The sequence below is a fragment of the Callospermophilus lateralis genome, unplaced genomic scaffold, assembly GCF_048772815.1.
Source record: "Callospermophilus lateralis isolate mCalLat2 unplaced genomic scaffold, mCalLat2.hap1 Scaffold_73, whole genome shotgun sequence".
In the NCBI taxonomy this organism is placed as follows: domain Eukaryota; kingdom Metazoa; phylum Chordata; class Mammalia; order Rodentia; family Sciuridae; genus Callospermophilus; species Callospermophilus lateralis.
The window spans coordinates 2,256,629-2,264,736 of record NW_027515346.1 but is presented as its reverse complement, the minus strand read 5'-3'; the positions used below and the strand labels follow the sequence as shown (position 1 = coordinate 2,264,736).

Sequence of the window (8,108 nt, the reverse complement as noted above, 5' to 3'; positions counted from 1 at the left end):
ACCTTCCAACTTATTACTTATTATCTTTAAAAAATGCCAGTAACCACAATTTCTATTATTCTAAAAACATTAAAACATACCTCTAGCAGCACAGTCAAAATGTCTGTTTGACTGAATTGATTAGGCTAGTTAACTCTTAACTCAATTACTTCAAACAATGAGTAAATTAGTATCTGTTCTCTGTTTAACACTTCTCAGTCTACTGTGGGTTTACATTTTAAATTAAAGTGGCCAGTCAAAAATAATTACTCAACTTAACCAAAACATTTAAACCAATTGTACAACATATGTATGTATACAGTGTGTATCTATCTATCTATCTATCTATCCATCCAGTGTACACATACACACATACAAATCATTGTATATATATGAGTATGAAAATTTTGGCACTATTTTAGAAATGTAAAGAATATTAGACTGAATTCATGTTTGCTTTTTTTAAAAAAATTTTATTTAAATTGATGCATAATTTAATGGAAATGAAGTATTCTAGTCTACCTAAGTAGTGACTTTCCTGAATGAAGCCTTGACATGGAATGCCTCTCTACTTATTTAAATGTTCTTTGGTAAATATTGTGTCACTTTAAGCATACTATTCTTGGACATAGTTTGTTAGATTTACACCTAAATATTTATTTTTCTTTTAGCAACTGTCAATAGTATTGTGTTTTAGTCCATTTTGTGCTATAAAAACATACCCAAAGCTGGGCACTTTATAAACAATAAAAGTTTACTGTAAGGAGTATGATCTCAGTCTTTGAGGTGGATATATGCAGTCTTTGCCTTAAAAACTCTCACAGTAGGAGTGGGACTCACCATTTTTCTTTCTTACTTTTTTTTTTTTGAGACAGAGTCTCACTAAGTTGCCTAGGCCCTTGTTAAATTGCTGAGGCTGGTCTCAAGCTTGAGATTCTCCTGTTTCAAACTCCTCAGCCACTGAGATTAAGTCAGAATGGCAATTTTCAAGAATTTGAGCCATATTAAGTGTTGGCAAGGATGTGGAGATAAAGGTACACTCACACATTGCTGGTAGGACTGCAAACTTGTGCAACCACTATGGAAAGCAGTATGGAGATTCCTTAGAAAACTTGAAATGGAACCACCTTTTGACCAGCTATCCCACTACTCAGTCTATACCCAGATGTCTTAAAATAAGCATAACACAGTGACACTGATACATTAATGTTTATAGCAACTCAATTCATAATAGCTAAACCATGAAAAAAATCTAGATGACCTTCAATAGATGACTGGATAGAAGAAACTGTGGTGTATATACACAATGGAATATTACTCAGCATTAAAGAAGAATAAAATTATGGAATTTGCAGGTAAATGGATGGCATGGAGAATATCATGCTAAGTGAAGTAAGCCAATCCCTCAAAAAACAAAAGGGTGAATGTTCTCTCTGCTAAGTGGATGCTGACCCATAATCAGGGGTGGTGGTGGTGGTGGTGGTAAGAATGGAGGAACTTTGGATTGAGCAAATGGGAGGCAGGGAGGAAAGGGGCATGGGGTAAGTAAAATGGTGGAATGTGATGGACATCATTATCATAGGTACATGTATCACTGGACAAATGGTGTGACTCTGCATCATGTACTACCAGAGAAGTGAAAAGTTGTGCTCTATTTGTATACAAGGAAATGAAATGCATTCTGCTGTCATGTATAAATAATTAGAAAAAATAAATAATAAAAAATGTTTAAAAATACATTTAAAAAATAGAATAGAGGTTTGCTTCAGCTCAAAATTCTGAAGTCCAAGAATATTGTTCCAGCACTGACTTCTGTTGAGAATTTCCTGGTGAATAGCATCATATGGTGGAATCATATGTGAGAGAGGTCATATAGTGAGAGAAGAAATGAGAGCCTCGGGGTGGGGGAGCCAGTTTCACTATTTGATAACAATCTGCATTGTGGGAATTAATCCACTCTTGAGAGAACTAATCCACCCCACGAGACCAGCATTAGTCCCTTCATGAGGGTGGTCAAGACTCAATCACCTCCCACTAGGTCCTGCTTCTCAAAAGTCCACCAACATTCAATATTGTACCTTGGGGACTGAGCTTTTGGCACATGAAACTTTGAGGAACACATCAAATCTAAAACACACACATTATCTTTCTGATTTCAGCATCCATATGTTTATTACTAACATAAACAAATGAAATTGAGTTTTCTATTTTTATCTTGTCTCCTATAACCTTTCTGAATTTACTTATCGATTGTCTTTTTGAAGATTTCTTGAGATTTTCTACAAGGATAATCATGTTATTTGCAAATAAGGCCATTTTAATTTTTCTTTCATGCTTTTGATTTCCTTTTCTGCCTTAATATACTGAGTAGAATTTCCAGTGCTGTGATGAGCAACATGGTGAAAGCAGGCACTCTTGCCTTGTTCCCAATGTTAAGGGGGAATTATTCTGTTTTTTTTTTTTACCATTAAGAATGTTTGCTTCATTTTTTTTAATAGATGCCCATTGCAAGTTGAGGAAGTTCCTCTAGATTCCTGTTTTCCTGATAGTTATTACAAATGAGTGTTAGATTTTTTCAAATGCTTTTTCTTCATTAGTTGATATGACCATGCAGCTTTTTCCTTAGTTTGATAACATGTTAAATTACATTGATTGTCTTGTAAATTTTGGACCTTTCTTGCATCTCTGGAATAAACCCTATTTGATCATAGCACATAATTCTTTTATCCATTCATCATAATTCTGTAGTCATGAGAATGTTTGTCTGTAGTTTCCTTTATTTTATATTGCCTTTGCCTGGTTTTGTTATCAGAACAATACTAGCTTCATAAGTAAATCAAGAAGTGTTCAATCTTCTTATTTTCCAGAAGAGACTGCACATTTGGAGTCAATTATTCTTTTCTAGCCTTTTAAAAATATCTTGGATGCTTTTTGAAAATTTTTCTCTTAAGGGTGATATGAACACTTAACATAAAATTTACCCTTTTAAAATTTTAAATGTATAATACTGTATTTCTTAACCACAAGAAAAAAAATTTAAAGTAAATATTATGATTTATTCATTTTCCTTTAAGACTTTAGGTCTGTTGATTAGTAACTCCTCAATCACCCATCTCCTGGCAACCATCATGCCACTCTTTGACTTTATAAATTTGACTATTTTAGATTATTATTCTCATAGAACTGGATCAGGAAGTAATTGCCCTCTGTGACTGGTTTAATTAACTTTTTTTTTTGTAGGTTCAACCATGTAGATGCAAATATTAGCCTTCCTTCCTTCCTTCCTTCCTTCACCGGAAATTGAACTCAGGGGCACTCAGCCACTGAGCCACTTCCTTAGCCCTATTTTTATTTTATTTAGAGACAGGGTCTCACCCAGTTGCTTAGAGCCTCACTTTTGCTGAGGCTGGCTTTGAATTTGCAATTCTCCCCTCTCAGCCTCCTGAGCCACTGGGATTACAGGTGAGTGCCACCATGCCTGGTTAGAGTTTCCTTTTTTTAAGGCTGAATGATTTTTCATTGAATTTTCTCTGCACTTTTGGGATTGCATATATGATTGCATTGCAAAGAATAATGTTACAAAGCTTTCCCCATGTTTTCTTCTAAGAATTTTAACAGTTTCTGGTCTTTGATTTAAGTCTTCAATTCACTTTGGACTTGTATTTGTGTATGATGTAGGATAATGACCCAATAAAATTTGCATGTGAATATCCCATTTTTCCAATACCATTTGTTAAAGTGACTATCCTTTTCCTACTTTGCATTGTTAGTACCCTGTTTGAAGATCAGTTAGCCAGATGTGTATCAATTTATTTCTTGATTCTTTATTTTTTCCATTGTTTTGTATGATATGTTGGTTGTTATGCCATTACCATAGTGTTTTTTATGCTTTTTTATAAAATATTGGTGCATATTATTTATACAGAATTGTGGGTTTCACTGCAGTATATTTGTATATACATTAAAAATGCATACTGTTTTAATTACTGTGGCTTTGTAATACATTTTCAAATCAGTAATTGTGATGTCTTCAGCTTTGTTTCATGCTCAAAATCACTTGGTTATTGCAATCTTTTGGGGTTCCATATGAATTTCAGATTGATTTTCTATTTCTGTAAAAAGTGCCACTGGGGATTTGACTGGTGGCACTGAATTTGTTTATTTCTTTGGAGGTATTGACATTTAAATGATATTAAGTCTTTTAGTATATGAACAGTAGTATCTTTCCTCTTGTGTGTCCCTTTAATTTTTTTCATCAGTGCTTTGTAGTTTTTAGTATGTAAGTCTTTTATCTTTTTGCTTAAATTTATTTTTGAGCATTTTATTCTTTTATTATTGAAAATGGGATTGTTTTTCTAACTTCATTTTCATGAAATTCATTGTTAATTTATAGAAATACAAGTGATATTTGTTGATGTTGAACCTGCATCTTGTAACTTCACTGAGTTTATTAGTATGTTTATTTATTTATTTAGACAGGTTTTGCTATGTTGCTGAGTTTTGTCTTGAACCTCTTACCTCAGTTCAGCCTGCCCAGTAGCAGGTGTGTGTCACAGCATCTAACTATAACAGGTATTTTTTTTTTTTACCATTCTAAAGAAAATACTTTATGACTTCAGTGACATATTATTCTTAAGAAGTCAAACACCTTTATATGCTTCCAAATACTGTGGACAATTTGTTTCTCAATACTGTACCAAGTGCCATTAAAGAGAACCCCATCCTCTGAACTGGCTTCCTAGTTATGGTGGGAAACGCTGTAAGGCAGGAGCTTGAGAATCACGTAGCCATTGGTGAACTCCTGTTGGCTTCTGTAGTTAAGTATCTGCAGGGTCACTCCAGTCAGTCACAGTTACTCAGCTGCTTTTTAATGTGCTCCATTCGTGAAGGGTCACCCCAGTCAGCCATAGTTATGAAGCTGCTTTTCAGTGTGCTCAATTCGTTTTCCTGACGAACTTCTGTTTTGGATCCCCTAGGTTTAGAAGCAACCCAGGCACTTGGCACATGAGTAGAACTCGATTCATTCTTCAATGGTGGAGGTTCCTTCCATTTTTTCACAGTTTTCTTCCCCAAGGAATTTTCTTCTTCTAAGGATGATATGTCTCAGTCATCGTCATCCACATCTGCGCACTTTAGTTCTTGTAATCCTTCTTTTGCAATAAATGCCTCAGCCACATTAATCCCACCAACTGGCTTATTCACATTTCTTTGCTGTGAAACCATCTTTTCAACTTTTTCAGTCAGTGTTTTAATGGTGGTTACTGTGGGCTTGGGAGAAATGTCAGAGTCCTCCATTTCGCTTCCCTCAGTCCAGTCAGTGTCACTTTTGATGCTGCTCTTTCCATAGCTAGTCTTGTTGCTTTTAGAGGACTGCACGGGAAGTAAGTCTGGGGACATGTATGCCTGGATGAGGTCATCCTCATCCAGCTCTTCCTCTGAACTGAAGGGAGGTGTCGTAACAGACAATGACTTTCTGGGAACAGGATCTTCTATGACATTTTTCTTATTTTTTGGAACAGGAGCAGTTCTATCAGTATAAACAGGTCTTTGTCTAACCAATATTCTGTTTTGGGGAGGAAGCTGGACTGCTTTGGGTACTTCTCCAGTTGAAAGGGTTTCCATTTGAGAAATACTGGGCTTATCTGTAAAGAGTAATCCTCTCTCCTCAATTTTACAGCTGACCTGATGTTCAAGGAATTCTCGAATTTCCTGAATATTGGGCATTTGTCTTTCTCTCTCATGTCTTGCTGAATGCACAGTTTTCAGCACTCTATTCAAGTGCTCACTAGGAATACCGCCGATATCGGCATTAATTCCCAGGGTTTCCAGTTTCTCCATCAAGCTCTGCTCCAAAACTGTTCTTATCTCCTTCGTGAGGGAGGGGTTGGTCTTCAAAGCTTTCTTTAAATGTGTCTTGTTATTTAATTTCTGTTCATTTTCCCTTCCTTTTTCTTCTTCTGAAAGTTCTTCTATGGGTTCCAGTACATGTGATGAGAATGCCTGTTCTACATGTGCCATTGTTAGACTTGATTTAGCTTCTAAAGTCTGAGAGACGGAGGCATTCATGGGTATAGCTGGGGCAACTGGCTTGGATTCAAAAGTTTGCCAAGCTAAAGAATTCCTTTTGGATTCACTGACACTGCTTAATGGTTTATTGGTATACTCTTTAATCTGCTGCCTCTGAGTGATAATCAGTTCGTTTTGCTCCTGGAGTCTCTGGCCTAGTTCTTCTATTCTTTTCTTGTAGAAAACATTGCTTGTATTTAGATCATCTATCATGGAGGTTCGAAGTTTCTCTATATGTGACAGAAGCCGGCTCTTCTCTTTCTTGTGTTCCTGATGGAGAGCTTGAACTCGAGCTGTCCACTTGCTTTCCTAGTTATCGAGAAGCTGCATCACATTTTGGAAATCCTGGGGATGTGGAGAACGGTCTTCTTTAAACTCATGTGCATCTTTTAATGTGCCTATGTTGGACTTAATCTGCATATTGGACTTCTGGATTTCTGATAATTGATATTCTAATGCTGAATTCTTAGAAGTTAGTTCTTTAAACTCCTTCATAAGCATCTCCTTGACTTTTTCCATTTCATCAACTAGTTTCTCTTTTTCTTCTGCTTTCCATCTATCAAATAACTTCAGAAAGTCTTCCTCTTTTGTTTTTTGCATTTCATATTCCTTAGAGAATCTGATTGCATGAACGTGCTGAGCAGTCTCTAACTGAGACTTGGTAAGCTGCAGCTGCTCCTTCAACATGTCCACCTCCTTCTGGAGCTTGTCTGTCTGGGCCTTTGTTTTATACTCAAGGTGAGAATCATCAGGGTGGCGGCGTTGAGTGTGGCTTTGTAGATAAGCTTGGTTCATAAAGGCCTTCTCACAGAAATGGCACTGGTAATAGCTGGCTTTGGCCTCGATCATCAGTTGCTGGGTAGAGATCATCTTCTTCCTGCGTTTACACTCCTCCTTGAGAAGCTTGATCTCCCCTGCCTGCTTGTTGAGCAGCTGCTTGCTGTGCTCACAGTCACCCAGGCTCTGGTGCAGCCTTTCCTCCAGGCTGTGCAACTGCGAGGTGAGGAACTCCTGTGAGTGCATCAGGTACTAGATGGTGAGCTGCGCCAGGCGGATGAGCTTCAGCAGCACCGGGTCCACCCCCGACTGGCAGTGTGGGCATTTCTCGTCCTCCAGTTTGCAGAAGGTTATGTTCATGATGTTCTCCTGCAGCGTTAGCACGTCCACGGCCCCTGCCACCTTGTCCACGTCGATGGCGCTCAGACGGCGCCAATCCACACTCTCCAGTCGCAGCCGGAACTGGAAGAAGGGCAGGGGGCCTGATGCCGCACTGGGGGGCACACAGGCCATGGAGGCCGCGCCTGCTGCTGCAGAGGCAGAGACGTCGGGCCCCTCGAGGCCGCTGGCCAGAAGGTAGTAGACGTGCTTCTGGAAGGGCATGCTTGCGAGCCAGTCCGCTGCCTAGACTTTAATCATAGGCGCGATTCAGCTTCGCCTACCAGCAGCCCCAAGCCACTTCCGGGCCGCCGCCGCCACACCCCTGGGAAGCCGGAGAAGACCAGGTCCCCGGCGGCGGCAGCGGCGGTGGGGCCAAGGTCTGGGCGTCCAGGACGTTGCTATGGCAGGGCCCCGCTGGACCCAGAGCAAAGGGCGCGCCGGCCAGCGCGTGGTCAGCGTGCGCCCAGCGCCCTTATAAACTTGTGTGGGGGTTGCATTATTTTCTGGAGAGACTAAAATATTTCTAGTAGCAACTTGTAGACTTCAGGCCTCTCATTTTAGGGGTCTTCTGGGGGCTGCCAGTGGTTACCACAGAGATCAAGGAGCTGAGGAAAAGCCAGACATCCCTCAATCCACCGGGGAGTCCCTGGTTGGACCAACCACCAGGAAAATTTTTTTCTTTCCTGGCAGGTCTGTGGACTGAGGGCTCCATCCACTGGGCTACAGGATCAGCGGGAACAAGGGCTGTGGTCTCTCTTGCTCACTGATGCATCCCCAACACCTAGCGCAGGATCGGCAGGGAGAGGGCCTTCAGAACTTGGACTCGTGAATAGAGAACTATGAATCAGGCGCTCAGTTAAGGAGATGTCAGCTCCTGGACTCATGTCCCTATTTTTTCTGCCTTG

The 8,108-nt window shown here is 39.6% G+C and overlaps 1 pseudogene; it reads right to left on the bottom strand.

Moving 5' to 3' along the window:
- Window positions 1-4,821: 4,821 nt before the first annotated feature.
- On the bottom strand, window positions 4,822-7,452 carry LOC143389377 (cilium assembly protein DZIP1 pseudogene; annotated as a pseudogene).
- Between the last annotated feature and the right edge of the window lie 656 nt (window positions 7,453-8,108).